Source organism: Enhydra lutris, unplaced genomic scaffold (genome assembly GCF_002288905.1).
Source record: "Enhydra lutris kenyoni isolate GAN:26980312 unplaced genomic scaffold, ASM228890v2 scaffoldscaffold14, whole genome shotgun sequence".
In the NCBI taxonomy this organism is placed as follows: Eukaryota; Metazoa; Chordata; class Mammalia; order Carnivora; family Mustelidae; genus Enhydra; species Enhydra lutris.
Genome location: NW_019154098.1, coordinates 14,189,778 through 14,208,624, shown reverse-complemented (window position 1 = coordinate 14,208,624; position 18,847 = coordinate 14,189,778).

Genomic DNA, 18,847 nt, shown 5'->3' with positions numbered 1-18,847 from the left:
GCACAAATGTACCTTTAAAATAGATTAGGGTGAGAAGTGCCTTCTATAGTCCCACAGCCAGAAAAGACAGAGAGGCAATAGCAAACTGGTAGTGGACTCATACCCAAATCAAAATCTAACCAGCCTGCATACAACTCACTTCTGGTTCTACATTTGAAGATGGGAGTATAAGGGCCGAATATCAACATGAACACCCAATAGAGGGCAGCCTGGTAGAGTCAAAAGAGTATTAATCTGAGGGTCAATGGACCTTGGTTTCCTTCTCAGCTGTGCCACAAGTTGAAGTCAATATTTTTCCCAGGTTTCAATGTCATAATCTAAAATGAAAAGAAAAACAAAACAAAACAAAAACAAACAAAAACAAAAAACCAACCAACCAAACAAACAAACAAAAAACAGGGGAGTTAGACTAGTCAGGATATGGCAAACTGTGGCTTGCCAGCCAAATATGGCCCACCAGCTATTTTTATAAATCAAGTTTTATTGAAACATAGCCATCCCTATTTATTTACATCTCATCTATAGCTACTTCTGTGCTGCAGTGGCAGAACTCAGTAGTTGCAACAGAGGCCAAATGTTCCAAAAGCCAAAATATTTGCTTTTGATCCTTTACAGACAGTTTGCTGAGTTAGTGCCAGAGAAATCTAGGGTCTAAATTGATCCTCTAGAACACTGGGCATCATAGTTTCCACCTGTGATCACATATTGTAAAATGCATTTTCCTAATCTAGAACACAACACATAGATTTATAGACAAAGCTATCTGTGTCAATTCTCAAATGCAAAATCCATTCACCTAAAAATACAGCAATTATTCATGCTTTTTATCATGTCTGGGTTTGTTATAAAGGGGTGGGGGTGGGGGCAGAAAATTCCCTGAGTCTATTTTAAGTCTATTTTACTTTCATTATGAGACCACTGAGGCTTTTCTTGAGCAAGAGAGAGTGTGAAATAGAATAAGGCATCCAAATCAATAGATTAAATTTATTGAAAGGATGAGTAATTGGAGTAATGTTACAGAATATCAAGCAGATTATTTAGATAGCACATGAGTTTCCAGTTTGAGCAGGTCAATTTGCAGGCCATCAGAATGTACACAGAGAAATAGGGGGTTTGATCCAAAAGCCTTCTGCATTAGAATGTAGTAATTTGCTCTCTTTAGCTATTTAATCTCTTCCTCGTGTTCAGAGAAAGAAAGGAAGTAGTGATGAGAGAGGGGAGTAATGAGATCATGCTGTAATTGCTTATACAGATAACAATAACAGAGACCTTTTCACACCTGCTTATATCCCAGATTGTATTTACAGCCCTTTTCCCCATACAGATTTCAGATCATGAATAAAGGGGTAAATCAGGAAAGTCCCAGAGTGGATCTAGGGAAGTGGTTGCCAAGTTAATCTATAGATCTCCAATGGAGCCTCAGCCCCAGACCTACTGAATCATGGTCTCTGGGGATGGGGCCCATGCAGTTCTATCTTCAGTGGGGTGCATCCAGGATTTTCTGTGCAGGCAGGGTTGGGGTATGCCTGTGGAGTCCCAGCAACCCACTTTGGGTACTGAGAATGAAGTGACTTCCTGAAGATCACAGAGCCCACAAAACCACCCCTGACTCCTGGTCCATCTCTCTCAGGAAAACACCAGGTCCCTGCACTGCAGGATTCAACTGTGATGTGACTTACTCTGACCAGCCACAGGAGCTTCCATGCTCTTCTTCTGACATGCCACGCACACTCCTGCCTCGGGCAAGTGGAACTTTTTGTCTCCACTTTCTGGATTGTTGCTCCCCAATATCTACACAAATCACTTCCCTACTTTATTGACCTTACCAGAGAAGCCTTCTTTAGCTTTACTTTTATTTATTTCATGGCACTTACATTTACCTGGCACTTCATATACTTACATGGTTGTTTATTGTCTGTTTCCCACTTGATTCAATTAAAAGATCTGTGTCAAAAGAGAACAGCTGCATATTTCTACTGCTGTATCCCCCTCACCTATATCTGGCACATCACAGACTCTCAATAAACATTTGTAAGTGAATGAATGAGTAAACGGTTCTTCTAAATATTGTCACCTGGACTGCCAGTCAGATGTAAGAATGGGACATAGAGGAAAGGGGCTTTGGAATTAAGCAGATTTGGTTTGAATCCTTTATGCATGACCTTGAGCGACTGAGTCTTGCTGAGTCCCAGTTTCCTGTGTCTAAAGTTCGGGGCCAACGTGGGATGACTACTGTGAGAATTCATGAAGCAAGCCTAATAACAGCTCCCTAGGGAGTAAGGCTGCAGAAGGCCCAGGCTAGAATTTCCCACTGGGAATTCCAAGGGGCTGAGTGGTTGATTGGATTCCCCAACTGGACTGCAGAGGAGCTAGAGGATGCTTTCCTTTCTTAATCCTGAATGAGTCGGGAGCTGGTGGGGGGGTCGGGTGTTGTGTAACTCTCAGTTGGTGCCCTTTTGAACCACATTTCATCCAGATGTTGTGAAACAGGGAGCAAAAGGGAGCCTCCTCTGGCCAGTACACATCAGGCTGTGGGCTAAGCAGGACATACTGAGAGGAGAAAGTGAGATTCGGCGGCTTTGTGAGGTCTTCTCCAAGCTTTTGCTCTCATGAGGCGTCTGGGAATGGGCAAGTCAGCCCCATGGAACTCCTAGTCCAAATCACCAAGCAGTTCTCACTAGCTAATGTAGAACAGCAAAGTCTTTCGTCCAGTCTCTTCAGGTGAGATTTTAGGTGTGTGGTGTCCAGGAGAGAGGAGGAAAGAAAGAGAAGAGCACTGGCAATCGTGCTGAAAACCTATGTTCTAGATAACTGACTAATAACATTCATAGTCTAGCACAATTTTATATTATCCTGTTAATCTATAAGTAGGATTACTGGCTTCACTTTCCAGATGAGGAAATAAAGCTCAGCAAAGTATACTTATTTACAGTATTTCATTGTTGTTCAGTACATGAGCCTTTCCCTAAGACTTGATTCTTTTCTTTACTACTTCCATAACCTTAGGAGCCATTATTGGACTCATGCATTTGTGTTTTAGTTTGTAAAAAAAATAAAAATGATAATAATAATAAATAATAACAATAATAATATCTATTCATAGAACTGTTATTAAATAAAATACACTGTTAAGGGTAAAACACTTCTCCCCATGCATTGCCCATAATATGTGCTCAATATATACTTGCCAATATTAATAATATTAGCCTAAGTAACCCCATCAGGGATAGAGCTAAGATTCTGACACAAGTTGATCTGACCCTGAGCTGCTTCTCTTCTTGGTCCCAGTGATTTGGGATACAGCATGAACCTTATAGTCCAAGAAACTCATATTCTTGAAGAGCCTGAGCTGCATGGCTTCTCTAGCCCCTTTCCAAACATCAGATTCAGTAATACCAGTGGAAGAGTTGAGTGTCCCATTCTGAGAGTTCTCAAGAAAAGGAAGTTTGGAATCTTCCCTGGAATCATATCCCTTTATGGCACCTCCTTTCTCTTCAGGATGCTGAGGACCTTTGGCCTCCATGGACTTCATCCTCCTGTACAATTGGTTCTCCTCACAATTAGTTCCTGGCATGGTTATCAAAGAGAACTCTCTCCAAGGACGTGGAACAGGATGAAAAACAAATCGTATATTGTAAACTCAAAGTGCAATCAGGACAGGCTCAGCAAAGGAGGAAGCTTATGTTGTGGGAATTGGGGGCCAACAGTGAAAGACAACCCATCTCCTGCCTCCCCAGGTGATTTGTAGGATGGACCATGTGCCTGCTTATGCCCCAAACAGGCCCATGGCAAAACAATGCTTAAGTAATGAAATCTCTGAAGATTTCACCTAAACTTAAGATCATTTTTCTGTCTTGTTTCAAATCATAGCACGGAAGCAGACTATTTCCTCACATCCAGAAAGTATCAGGCTTATCCCTTCAAATCCTCAGGGCACGTGTGGTTTGCCCTCATCTTCTGACAGCATGGATGAGGAGAAGGAGCCAAAAGACACAGCATCTCTCTTCCAATGAAAACTCAGCTTCAAAGAAGAAAGTGACCACTGTTGAGAAGGTGAAGTCACAGCCTTGGAAAACCTTTGAAGCTGGAGGAGAAGATGTAAATTAAGCACAGGCAAGCGGGGTATAAAAATAAAATCCTTGAAGGAAAAGCAAAACTCATCTGCAATGGGTGTGAATGTAAAGGAAGTTCGCCAAGGCAAGGAGGAGATAAACAGGATTGCATTATGTAATCACACTATGAAAAGGCAAATTAGATGAGAAATATAAGGAAAATATATAGAAGCTGCAAATTGTCTATTTTATCTGAGAACTTGTAAGAATCAAAGTGGAAGCAATGCCAATCTTCTCAATATTCAATTCATTATAAACACGCCTGGGGGACAGGAAACATGGTTTTATTTGCTATTTCTGCAGTTGTGTTACTCTGGTGTATGACAGGGCCATGAGGCTCTGTAATCCTGTATAAGGCTCAATGCCAAGTATCATTATGAGTTCCTGGTAGTTTTTGTTTTTGGTTGTTTTTTTTTTCTTTTTCCTCATGTCTCCTATTAGTTATTGTGTCTCCTATTAAATACCTCATTTATATATTCACTCATTCAATAAACTGATTCTGTGCCTGAAATATACAAGCACTGTACTACATAAGGAGTAAATGAACATGAACATGACATTGTCCATACTCTTAAACGCTCATGGACCCAAAGAAAGACAAATTTAAGTCAGCAGTTAGAGGTCAATGTAGTTGGTTTCTGATAGAAAGAAGCAAATGGTTTCAAGGACAGACAGGGTATAGTGGCTCTACAAAATTCATGGCTTTCCAAATTCATAGCTACCTAGAACATCATTGTGTGACTTTATTTGTAAATAAGTTCCTTGCAGATGTAAGTAGTTTAGGTGAGGTCATTTTGGGTTAGGGTGGGCACTAAACTCAATAACTAGTGCATTTATAAGAAGAGAAGAGCCCATGAAGACACCCAGAGAAGAAGGCTATGTGACTATGGAGTCAGAGGTTGGAGTGATGCACTGATAATCCAAGAAATGCCAAGAATTGTTTAAGCCACCAGAAACTAGGAAGAGGCATGAAGTACTTTTCCTCAGAGCCTTTAGAGGGAGCATGACCCTAAGGACACCTTAACTTCAGACATCTAGCTTCCAAAATTTTGAGAGAGAAAATAAATAAATAAATAAATCTGTTGTTTCAAATAACCCACTTTGGCTTTTTGTCATGGCAGCCCTAGGAAACTAATATATGGGGGGAAGGCATTAAAGCCATAGTGGTGATAAATACAATCTTTTTTGGTGGTGATATCATGTAGTTTATAAAGTAGGTTTTGTCTGGGAAAATACCTCCTTTGTTCTTGGATATATGAACCCATATCTGAACTGGACCTTTCAGATACTCCCTTCTTGCAGTTTGAATCTTTATGCTCATGGAAGCTTCCAGAAGAAACTGTCAGTGTTTGCTTCCTTCATTCCAGAACCTGCCTGGGTTCTTGCATTTCCTGAAGCCTAATTCTTTGGCATGTCATTCCTCATTTGCTTTAGCTAACCAAAAGTGGTTATTTCTGGTTGCCACCAAGAAGTTTGATACAGGGCCCATGATTTTCTGTTTATTCTTTTACAGAGAACATGATCATCTTCTCTGTTTAATTTCATTGGTGTTTGTTTTTGTTTTTGTTTTCCTATTCTTTTCTTGTTCTGCTGCTAGAAAGTTTGTGCTGTATTTTTGGCTACCTCAGGTCATGATGGAAGATTCTGTGGTACACATTTTATAAACATGCTCTGTCCCTGGCTAGAATAACACTTTAATTCATGCCAGTCTCTCCATTTGGAATCTCCTCTCCTTTAAACAACTTCACATATCAAAAAATAGCCATTTTTTTTCAGACCTTAAAGAATGAATAGAAGAAATTAAGTCACTGGAGTTTAGCTAAACTTGGCTTTCCAAAGAATTGGAGACAGGCTGAATTGCAAAAGATTTCTTATCCAGTTGTTAGACTTATCCACTCTCTTGATTTCTTGGAATTATAGTGAAAAGTATTTATTAATCCTGGTCAAATTATACTTAATTACACCTATTTTTTCAATGAAAGGTATAATCTTTAACCTGATATATTTGTAAATGATTGAGAAAATAAAACATTGGTCGACACACACACACACACACACACACACACACACACACACACAAAAACCTTGCCTTTAATGAGGCACCATCAGTGTATGTGGCCTATATTTGGACCAGTCACTGAAGCTTCCTAAACCATAGGTTCCCATAGTCAAATCTATCCTTGGATCATTGTAGGAGTCAAGGAGGTGCATATGTAAAGCTCTCAGCCCAGTGCCTTGCCTAAAGGGGTACTAAAAATGTCTTTCTTCTTTGCTTCTTTTTTCTAATCCTGACCCTTCAAAAGCCCTTTTCAGAGCCTATCCTTCTTTCTTTTCACCTGGAACTGTAGCTACAGGCAATTGAGGATAATACATGGATAAATTACAATAGATGTCTCTTCAGTCCCCCTCCCCTTTAGCTTGCTGGGGTCTCCTGACCAGATGACAGATCAAAGAGCCTCTCCTCCAACCTCACACATACAAGAAAAGGAATAATTTTTACTCAGAAAGTTTTTGTCAGTTCAGCAAATTCTCAAAGCATGTTTTGCATTTTGAGTTTAAGTGCTCCTTTTTCCTTATTTATTTATTTATTTTGGTTTTGGTTTTATTTATTTATTTGCAAGAGAGACAGAGAGAGTGAGAGAGAGAGAGCATGAGCAGGGTGAGGGGCAGAGGGAGAAGCAGACTCCCTGCTGAGCAGGGAGCCCCCTGCGGAGCTCAATCCCAGCACTCCAGGACCATGGCCTGAGCCTAAGGCAGACATTTAACTGACTAAGCCATCCAACCACCCCTAAGTGCTCCTGTTTCTTTCTCTAAAGTATATAAATTTGTTTAACGGGGAAAAATAATTCTTTGATGACTAATTGTGCATCTATAGCTTTCCGAACATGCATAAGCATTTTACTTGGACCTGCAAGAAATTCTTAGTTTCATTTGGTTGACTTCAGGATTCATTTTAATAGCCTTTCAAACCTGCTTAATCTTGTGAAGTGATTGATCTTGTTACCCCTTCAAAAAGTACACACTATTGATTGTACATCTCTTTATTGCACATGAGAAAAACTGACTTTCATGCACATAACCTGGTGTTTCATTGACATCTTTCTTTCTAAATGACTATAACAGAGTTATCAACACTTGCTTGGGCCAGGCTATTAAAACAGCTACCTGGATCCTTTTTTCTAGTATTTCTTATCTGATAGGAAGGTTACTTCATCACTATCTTTTGCAAATATCTAAGAATAAATCATCTGTACTATCAATGTACTGGTCCACTGACTAGCTTAGAAGCTTGTTCTTGGTATTCTTCCATCAGGGCTCCCCTCACACTTCACACTACCTCTAGGGGAGCTATTATCACATTGTCCTACGACAAGGATGACCATATAAAATTTCATCATTCAAACCAGGACACTCTTGAGAGGGCAAAGGGGCACAGTTAATAATTGAGCCAAGATAATGGAAATAAACAAGACTGTTCTAAAAAGAACTAGGTCACTCTAATTTTAACCATCAGTTCACTTGCCTGTTTCCTCCCCTAGACATCCAACTCCCACCATATTTTGTTTATTCTCTGCTCTAATACCAGCACTTACCATGATACCTGACACAGAAAAGGTTCTCTACTTCAATCATGGTCTTGTGTCATGGCAAGAGCATAAATAAAATGATCTCCTTCAATCCTATAATCCTTTAGTCATAACTAATTTATAATATAAGTTAGTATTACCCAGTTCAGCAATCATTCCATTTTTTTTTCTTTTGCCTGGTTACTCTTGTTTATCAAGACATCTGAACCCGATTGCATTAGGGGACCTTTGTGTTCCTATACCATCCTGTATTGATATTTTTGCATTGGCCATGCTGTATTATAATTGCTCATTTGTAGTAGCTGTTGACCCTTGAGGCTATGGGTTTTCTGGGTTCTCCTTCATCTCCATAATAGCATTTAGCACAGAGCTTGTCAGAGAGTAGGGCAATAACACATGCTGATTGAATGAATTGATGGATGGATTCATGAGTGGAAAAATGAAATATCCAGATTGAAAATGAGAAAATCCCATATGCCAACTTGCTGTTTCATTTGCTTGATATTAATTATTTAGATACTTGGCAAAATACAGATAGCTAGCATCAGGGACCTGCAGATTAATATCAACTTATAGGCAATTCTAGACATTAGTAAGATAGAAAAGTATTCTAGTATATTGTAAAAGACAAAATCTGACACCAGCATCACCAATGGTATGATGTATTTTAAGGTGAGCATAAGGCTAATGTTCATGGAAAAATCATTCTATGATATTTGTTGCTGGATAACATTTTTATTCAATCTCATGGGAGAATAAAGAGAGTGATTAAGAACTGTAAAAATACAATTCATGAGAAAAGGTTAGAGGAATTGGAATTATTTAGCTGAGAGAAAAAAGTACATGTAGTCATTCAGTGAAACCTCATTATCCAATATCAATTTACTCAAACAAGGGCATAATTTAAACTGACAACTATGCTTCCAACGAACAAATGACCTTACTATTCTTTAAGAAAGAAAAAAAAATGATAATCAGAAACCATTTAACTCAAATATCATTTTTTTTCCTTTCTGACCTCTTCTGTTTTAGATTATCAAGGATTTATTTCATATGAAAACTTTTGAGCCTATTGGAAGACACTGGAGATAGCTGCATTTCTGGCCCTTAATTGCCTATTCTCTAGAATGAGGGTGTCTGTTTATTCATTCGATAAATGTTTATAACAGACCTATTTCATACCAGGCTCTGTGCTAAGTACTAGGAATACAGAAATTATAGCAGGCAGACTGTATTATTTCATGAGATTTTCATTGAATTTCCTGTCCTACCAAGCTTAAAGATGCCTAGAAATGCATTAGAAAGCCATACCCCTAGGTTAAGACATCTCCAAAGTGTACATATGCAGGTGTTGGGAAAAGAGAGACAGCAAATTAAGCTATTATCTGATTCTTTTCATCTAGTTACTTTTCAGGTGGACACTTGTCCAAAAAGAATAAAATACTGAGTAATTGAGTGTTTTTAAAATTTATTTATTTATTTATTTGAGGGAGCGGGGAGGGGCCTGAGGGAGAGGGAGAGAGAGTCCCAAGGAGACTCCGTGCTAAGCATGGAGCCCAAAGTGGGGTTTGACCTCATGACCTTGAGATCATGACCTGAGCTGAAACCAAGAGTCAGTTGCTTAACAGCTGAGCCACCCAAATGCCCTAATAATTGTTTTGAAAGATTAAAAAGGAAGAATATTTTAAAAATTGAGGACCAAAAAACATTAGAACTAGGAACTACCTAATGGTTAGCTGACAAATAAGAAGTTCATAGAGATCAATTGTCATGCTCAAGTTAACATGGTAAATTAGTAGTAAAATGCAGACTACAATTATAGTCTCCTAGTTGTCTTGGAGCTCTGCTATCAAGTCTCTCCCTCACCCATATTAGTTAGTAATTGCATTCATTTACTATGAGCAACTATGGTTACTAATAACAGAGCCCAATATAATGGCATAAACACATAAAGATTTATCCATTCACATAACATCCAGAGATGGGCAGCCCAGAGCTGCTATCAGGGACCCAGACTCCTTCTGTCACTCTACTTTACCCTTTCTGGTATGTAGCTACAATCTTCATGGTCACAAGAAGGCATCTAGGACTCCAGGTATCACATAGTCTTTAACTCGGTATACTGCTGCCTGACATCTATTCAATTTTCTATCACTTAGAGAAAGAAAATGAATATTGGGTAGGAAATATGTAATGTGTACTACACCGTTATTAGGAGACAAATTTCCATAGATCTCTTGCACTTTTACACACGTTGTAAGCAAAAGCACTCCCCCCTTTGTTCTAGACTGTTTTTTCAAGGATAGTTGTATAGCAAACAGCTTTGGAAACAAGAGATGGTGTCTTCCTTCAGAGCAGAAGGTAGGTTTGTTTACAATACAGTATAATAGAGTTAAAGTCTCTTTCTGGGGCAAGCACTAGGCATTCTTACTGCTGATTATAAAAGATCCAAGTTCCCTAAACTCAGTATTCCTCCCCTGTTAATACTACTTACGATATGTGCAGGCATACATGGTTTTGTTGGTGGCACACTCTGGGAATTAAGGCTCAGGAAATTGGGTTAAGAAAATGATATTACTCTAATTACTCTGGTCACTATAATTTCTATAAGTAATCAACTGTCCTCTGTCTCTGCCCAGGAGTCTTCTGTCTTCTGCCTGTATCCATGGAACTGTCAGGCTAACTTGTTGGCTCGAAGTAGAGTAAAATCTCAGGCCCTTCGCTCTTCTTCATAATCATCCATAACTTGCTTTGTATGATGTAATATCTAAAGGTGCTAACTCCCGGGTGTCTAGAAGAGAGTAGGTGACCAATACATACTTAAATAAATAAAAGAATGAATTAGTGAGAGACATCCTCCAAAGGACATTTTAATACATCAGGTCATTTGATATGAAGTCCTGGTATTACCACTTCGGAGCCTTAGGATCTTCAGCAAGTCACTTCCTCCCTCTCCTCAGCTCTGTAAACCCATGGTCTGCATTTACTCCCAACACTTGCTCAACCTTCATTTACCCCCTAACCTACTACCGTTTGGCTCTGGGCCTTACCAATTCACAGAACTTCTCTTCCAGGGGGCTCTATGACCTACTAACGGCTCGAGCCAACTGACCCTTTTCACTCCTTATCTTATTCCTTGTTGCTCTGATGACATTTAACTCCTTAAAAATGCTTTGTTCCCTTGTCCTCTGTGAAAGCTTTCTCTTCTGGTTTCTCTTAAACTCCCAGGAAATATTTTTCTATCTCCTTGTGCTTTCTTCACCCTTAAATGTTGGCATGGAGAATGAAGACTCTCTTTCATTATTATTATTTTTTTTTAATAAAAACCATCTCTAATGACCACTTGTGTGCTGATAACTTCCCATTCTCTATCTCTAGATTGCTTTCATAAGCACCAGTTTGCCTAAGCACTGTATTTTTAACTCCACATTCATTATCTCTACTTAGATGTCCCATTAGAACTTGGGGACCCTGCTTCTCCCTCTGCCACTCTCCCTGCTTGTGCTCTCTCTCTCTCTCTTTCTCTGACAAATAAATAAATAAAATCTTTTTAAAAATATTAAAAAAAGAAAAGAACTTCAAATGAGAACACATTCAAAACAAACATTTATTTTCACCCTTTGTCAAACCTGGTGGGCCTGGAATCCCTCTCTTGGTGAATAGTATCACCATCCATGAGATTTTTTCACATCAAAACCCTTAGCAACCCTATGGTCAACGTTTCCATCTTGGTTCTCATAAGTCTCTCATAAATCTGTCTCAGAACCCTTGTCTTCCTTTTCCACAGCATCTGCATTAATTGAGGCCCTCATTATCCCCACCTTTGGCTCCACCTTCAAGCTGTGTCTCCAAAATCTTCCCCATGAGATCTTAATTCCCAACTAGCCATCAGAATGAACTCACAGAATGAAAATCTCATAATGCTGTTGCCCTGATTAAAATCCTTTGTTGGCTTTTCTCCCTTAGAACAAGAGAAAGCACAAAAGGTTTAGTATGACATACGAGCCCTCTGTAATCTGTCTGTGGCCTGCCTCTCCAGCTTCACCTCCCATTCTCTACATCTCATGGACTTTGCCCCAGACAAAGCAGACCACTCACATTTTCCAGCATGTGCCCTGGTAATTCACACCTCTGCACCTCCAGAGAGACTGAGTCTTTTGCCTATTATTCAACCTGACCTCCAAACCCAGCCCAGGGAATCTTATGTCTTCCAAAAACTAGCTCAACTTGCTCTAGCCCTGGGAAGCTTACCTGAAACCATCAGACACTTACTCTTAGAAGTAGTTGATCCTTGTTCACCTCCCCTTCCAATTTGAATCTCCCTGATGGCTAGTGAGGATGAACATTTTTTCATGTGTCTGATAGCCATTTGTATGTCTTCACTGGAGAAGTGTCTGTTCATATCCTCTGCCCATTTTTTGATATGATTATCTGTTTTGTGTGTGTTGAGTTTGAGGAGTTCTTTATAGATCCTGGATATCAATCTTTTGTCTGTACTGTCATTTGCAAATATCTTCTCCCATTCCGTGGGTTGCCTCTTTGTTTTCTTGACTGTTTCCTTCGCTGTGCAGAAGCTTTTGATTTTGATGAAGTCCCAAAAGTTTATTTTGGCTTTTGTTTCCTTTGCCTTCGGAGACATATCTTGGAAGAAGTTGCTGTGGCTGATATCGAAGAGATTACTGCCTATGTTCTCCTCCAGGATTCTGATGGATTCCTGTCTCACGTTGAGGCCTTTTATCCATTTTGAGAACAATGAGAGACTATGGACTCTGAAAAACAATCTGAAGGGTTTGAAGAGGTGGGGGGTGGGAGGTTGGGGGAACCAGGTGGTGGGTATTAGAGAGGGCACGGACTGCATGGAGAACTGGGTGTGGTACAAAAACAATGAATACTGTTATGCTGAAAATAAATTAAAAAAATGATTAAAAAAAAAAAAGAAGTAGTTGATCCTCCATGCTTTGTGCTTCTCTCTACCTTAAGAAATCTTTTAATATCAATTATCAGTCCACTCTGTTTCTGTTTATGGTCCTGAGGCTATCAATAAAAAGTATCTTATTTATCTTTATATGCACAATATAGAGCATAGGTCCATGCACACAAAAGAGGTTCAGTGGAAGTATTTTAAATATTAATAAAACTGGGAAGTTTGAGTAATGCTAGCAAAGAGTCTATCACTGAAGGAGAATAAAGGAAGAAAGGACAAATTTACCTTCTTCCAGAGTTTGCCTCAAATAAACCCTAGAATGTTCTTGGGCAATCTTCACCCTCCTGGGCCCCACAATAAGAAATCAAGTTCACCAAGAAGGAATGAGCTGGGAATTGCACATACAAGCACAGTGTCCCTCCTGGTCAGTCCCAAGATAAGCCACTGGGGAAAGGGGCAGCTACAGGGCAATGGTTTGTCTTGAACAGCACGCATAAAGAACAATTTGTGCATGTTGGGAAACTTCCCAGTTCAGAAGCATGATCTGGCTTAGACGAGGCCACATGTGAAGAGTAGGAGAAAGAGCAGTGGGCAGGATCAGGGGCCAGAGGGCTCAGATGGAAGAGTCATTCTAAAACCTGCTCCTGGGTCCTCAGGAGGCTCCTTCACCTCTCTGAGCCTTGGCTCCCCCATAAGTAAAATGGGAATAATAATTATACCTAGTGCATGGGTTTGTTAAGAGGATTAAAAAAGAAAGGTAATTTGCAGTTTTATAACTTGCAAAGTTCATTTGCAATGAAACCAAAGAATTTTTGACAAAACACTTCAAAATTTTTTTCCATTTAAATGTACATTTTACTGAATTAATGCACTATCCTTTGTCTCATTTTGACACTGTTAAATTTACATGCACTTGTCTTTTGCTCTGTAAAGTTATTATTGCAAATAAATATTGCACTTGAACTTGAAGATGATTTTTCAATTATAGATCTAAATTACCAAAATTTTAAAAAATACCAAAATATAACCACCAGGCTGATGACTCATTTCTAGGAAGTGTCACCATTTTATTTTATTTATTTTTTAAGGATTTTAAAAAATCTGTTTATGTTCTTTACTAGTTATAAAGCTGCAATTTCTAAAGGGATTGTTTAAGCCCTTTTATCATGATGAAAACCTGTAAGGAAAGTGATTAATGGGCTATTCACGAGATTTTACTACTGTTAACTACTGTTAACTAAAAAGGCTGTGAAAATCTCAGAAGAATGACATCTCCTGGGTATGCTATACTTTTGAGTATTTACACTTTGCAATAATTGATCATTTATGTTATAATGGTTTTTTTTCTTTTAATAAATCAATGTAGAATTTGGAGGGGGGAAAAATAAAATAAGATATGGAATGCTTTTAAAGTGCCCAGAACAGAATGAATGCTCAATAAATCTGCTTTGTTAACCACTGCTATAGCTAAGGCAGTATTAATAACCAACCGTCTCTAAGCATCATGTCCTTCCTTCACTTCTAAAATGAAGTTTATTTCTCTCACTGAGTTGTGCGAGGAGTATATTAGCAATACACGTCAAAACACTTCCTAAACTTAAAACATTATTTAATCGATGAACTATTATTGATACTATTATTATGACAAATTAAGGGTTGAAAGCTAGCCAGGGGAGGCCAAAATATTTGTGTGGGTTTAGCTCAGGACAAAAGAGCAGTACCTTTATGTATGAGTAACCTGAGAAAAATACACACTGGATAAATGTTATTTATTTAGTGTATTATATGGGGCCTTTGTACTTTTTTTTTTTTTTAAAGATTTTTATTTATTTATTTGACAGAGAGAGATCACAAGTAGACGGAGAGGCAGGCAGAGAGAGAGAGAGAGAGAGAGGGAAGCAGGCTTCCTGCCGAGCAGAGAGCCCGATGCGGGACTCGATCCCAAGACCCTGAGATCATGACCTGAGCCGAAGGCAGCGGCTTAACCCACTGAGCCACCCAGGCGCCCCGGGCCTTTGTACTTTGTATTAATGTATTCACTCATTCACTGATTTCTCCCAACAATGTATTTTTCAATTGGTATCACTGTCCTTGTTTTAGACTAACAGATACACAGAATATTAATGTGACATACAAAATTATCTAAGAGACTCAACCTTGTTCCAGTGATTCTGTAAGAAGTGCTAAAACTGTGATGACAATTGCTATTTATTTGGTTCGAGCACCTCTCTCCTCTTGCAAAATGTGATAGGATTCCTTTAATCTACATTCTAACGCAAATATTAATTTTAAATGACCAAACATACCATGTGTAATGAAAAGCGTAAGTAGTTACAGAAATATAAATAATTACTGTGGCATTTATTGCCCCCCAAAATTACATGGAGAACAACCCACATGCATGATATACTATAACTGCTGATAATTTCAGGCCTTCTCTCGTTAGGATTGATGGCACACTTGGGTGGGTACCACTAAAGGATATGCCCCTGTCTTCACTCCACTTCAGTGTCTCTACTCCTTCTTTATGCACATCCTATAATGTCCCCTCATATCTTTCATGCTGCACAAAATTTGTACCTTGGATTGTCGACACTCACAGGTTCCATCCTGTATTTAGAAATTTGACTAACTGCAATGAACTCAGTCTTTTTGTGACCAGGTTTATAATTTAGGTGCAGTCTTCACCAATTTTATTACAAATATCCACCTGCTTGGTTGATATTTTCATTTGCATGTTTCACAGGCAACTTAAATTTCACAAGTCTGAATGTCAACTCATTTTCTTCCCAAGTCAGATTCTCCTACTAAGTCTTTTTTTTTTTTTTTAAGATTTTATTTATTTGTCAAGGAGATAGAGAGAGCACAGGCAGGCAGGATGGCAGGCAGAGGCAGAGGGAGAAGCAGGCTCCCTGCAGAGCAAGGAGCCAGAAGTGGGACTTGATCCCAGGATGCTGGGATCATGACCTGAGCCGAAGGCAGCAGCTCAACCGACTGAACCACCAGGCATCCCTCTCCTACTAAGTCTTATAATAGCAGATAAAAATCTCATATCCAGGGTTGTCTGGGGGGCTCAGTTGGTTAAGCTTCTGCCTTCAGCTCAGGTCATGATCTCGGGGTTCTAGGATTGAGCCCAGGCAGGACTCTCTGCTCAGCGGGGAGTCTGCTTCTCCCTCTCCCTCTGTGTGCACTCTTTTTTTTTCTCTCTCTCACTCTTGTTCTCATTCTCTCTCAAATAAATAAATAAAATCTTTAAAAAAAAATCTCATACCCAGGGCGGCATAGACTCCAAAGCCAGATTGTTCAACTCCTGGCTCCAGTAGTAATTTGCTGTGTGACTTGTGGTATATGGTTAATCCCTCTGTGCCTCATTTTCCTTACCTGATATTATTTATGAGTTAACTCATAGAGCTTTTATAAGGGTTAAATAAGTTACTGTGTGTAAAACACTTGTAACATTCCCTGGTAGGGCATCTGGGTGGCTCAGTTGGTCAAGCATCCAACTCTTAGTTTCAGCTCAGGTCGTGATCTCCTGGGTCAGGAGATCGACCCTCACCCCCACCCCTCATGAAGCCCCATGCTCAGCGGGGAGACTGTTTGAAGGTTCTCTTCCTCTACCCCTCCCCCCACTCACAAGAACTCTGTCTCTCTAAAATCAGTCAATCAATCAATCCCTGGTACATCGCAATTATATATATAAGTAGCAATTTACCAAGTGAAACTAACCTGGAAGTCCCCCCTGTATGCCCACACCCAATCAATCACTCACTAACTCAATCTCTCAACTATATCCACATCAGCTACCTTTTATCACCTTTGCTTACATCCCATCATCTTTCATCTGAGCTAATATGTGTTCACATGAGCTACCCATGTGTTCATCCATAAGGCAGTGAATATATATTCACTCCTTGTTTTAGAGCTGGCATTGCACTAGAGAATGGGAAGTAACAGTAGATCAGATAGACATGATCTCCTCCTTCTGGTTTTGCCTTCCCTAATACAGAGCAATCTGACAATATTGTCATGCTTTAGTCCCCACTGTCTTCCTGTCAAAGTCAAACCTTTCAGCATGCCATCAACTGGCCCTATTTACCACTCCATTCTGTCAACTCCCCAGTCCTTGCTTGAACCTCAGCTGCAAGGAGGTACCATGTTCCTTGCACCTGCCATTCCCTTGAGTCCCTAGTCATACCCTTTCCCATAGCTAATTTCTATGGGCTGTTTTGTTTTCAGGAGGAAGTTTTCCTGATCCCAGATCTGTGTTTCCATAGCACATGGAACTGACTCCTACATGACACAAAATTAAGTAACTTGTAAATTCTTGTTTATTCATCTCTCATGAACACTTTAGATGTATTTGTTAAGGAACCCTTAGCTGATTTAACAAATAAATTGAAACTTCAGTGGCTTATAGTCTTACTTATAATGAAAGCATATTTTCTGCTCATGTTAGCAGGTGAATGCAGGTGCTAATTGTCAGCAGTTAGCTTTCCACATGTGATTCAGGGAATCATGGTCCCCAAGTCCTCCAGGGGAGTGTGTTCAGCCAGCAAATGAGGAGAGAGAGAGAGAGTGGTGAAGGCCCTTTGCTCCATAGGCAGTTTGCCTTAGAAGTGACACTCAACCCTCCCATTCATTTCATTGGCAAGAATTCACTCTAAAGCTGAGAAAAGTAGGCTCTTCGAGGACAGCCCCTTTCCAGGAACAACGCTCATCTCCAGAGGGAAGCATACATTTCTTATGGATAGCCAGTCATCTCCACTATAGTTGGTAAGTTCCATGAAGCCAGAACGGTGTCTTGTTTGTGTTATTGTTTATTTTCTCTGCCTAAAATAATGTATAACACAGAGAGGGCTCTCAATAAATGTGTGTGAAATGAGATGATATTTTACTTCTCTGGATCCAGCTTGCCCTATTCCTAACTACATAGGTATCTGGAGATTGCTTAGACCTCAAATAAATTTTATAATGAGCTGGTAACTTTTTAAACCTAAAAACAGCATCTTTCAAGTCCTATGGCATGGCAGTGTCCCTCTCCCTCCCTGCTGTAAGCACCTGTGGATCACTCCAGGCTATAACAGAAGAGGAGACATCATGTTCCCTTCTGGTTGGTGGCAGGAGGGTGCTTCTCCATTGGGAAAAATACTGGTTTCACTATTTCCTGGGAGTCACCACCAAAGATCTTTCCCACAGACTGCAGGTATCTGGAGTGGAAGGAAGGGGTAACTCACTGATTAGTTCTTTCATTGCAATTATGGGAGGATTTCATTAGAACTTGAAGGGACTGCAAAAGGATCTAGCCTGTGGATGGCAAATCCTGGTCATTTATGATACTGACCCCTTAACAGACCTACAACAACCATTACTGATCATCCAATCCTCCCCTACCAAGCCTGTCTGTGGCTTCAGAATGATTTGTTCCACTCCACTTTTTATTTTTTTAAAGATTTTATTTATTTATTTGACAGAGAGAGAGATCACAAGTAGGCAGAGAGTCAGGCAGAGAGAGAGAGAGAGGGAAGCAGGTTCTCTGCTGAGCAGAGATCCCAATGCAGGGCTCGATCCCAGGATCCTGAGATCATGACCTGAGACAAAGGCAGAGCCTCAACCCACTGAGCCACCCAGGTGCTCCTCCACATTCTTATTTTGAAAGCATAAAGAAATTAAAGGAAAGAGAGGTGAAGTAATTCTATAAAGATCATACAGGAAGTTGGTAGCAGAGCTAAAACCAGAATTTAAAGATCCTGATCCTCAGTCAGAGAATTTTTTAAAAAATCCCTACCACTTAGAAACAGAATATTTATTTTATTTTAAATATTTATTTATTTACAATAAATATTTATATTTATAGAATATTATAATATATAAATATTTGTAATATAATAATTTAATAATAAATAAAGGGGGGCAGAGGGAGAGGGAGAAATACACTCCCTGCTGATCAGGGAGCCCGATGTGGGGGCTCAATCCCAGGACCCTGTGATCATGACCCAAGCTGAACAAAGGTAGATGCTCAACTGACTACACCACCCAGGTGCCCAGAAACAACATTTAAAGCAAAAACAGCTACTCCAGAAGACTTGAAGCGGGTTGGGTGAGTGAATGTAGCCATCTGCATAAGGACAAATTTCATGTCTCATAATTTGGTTGAGGGCATGTTCCGGCATTTAGGAAGGTTAAATTTTGGGTTAACAGCATGCTCATTCATTTCTCAGTGCCAC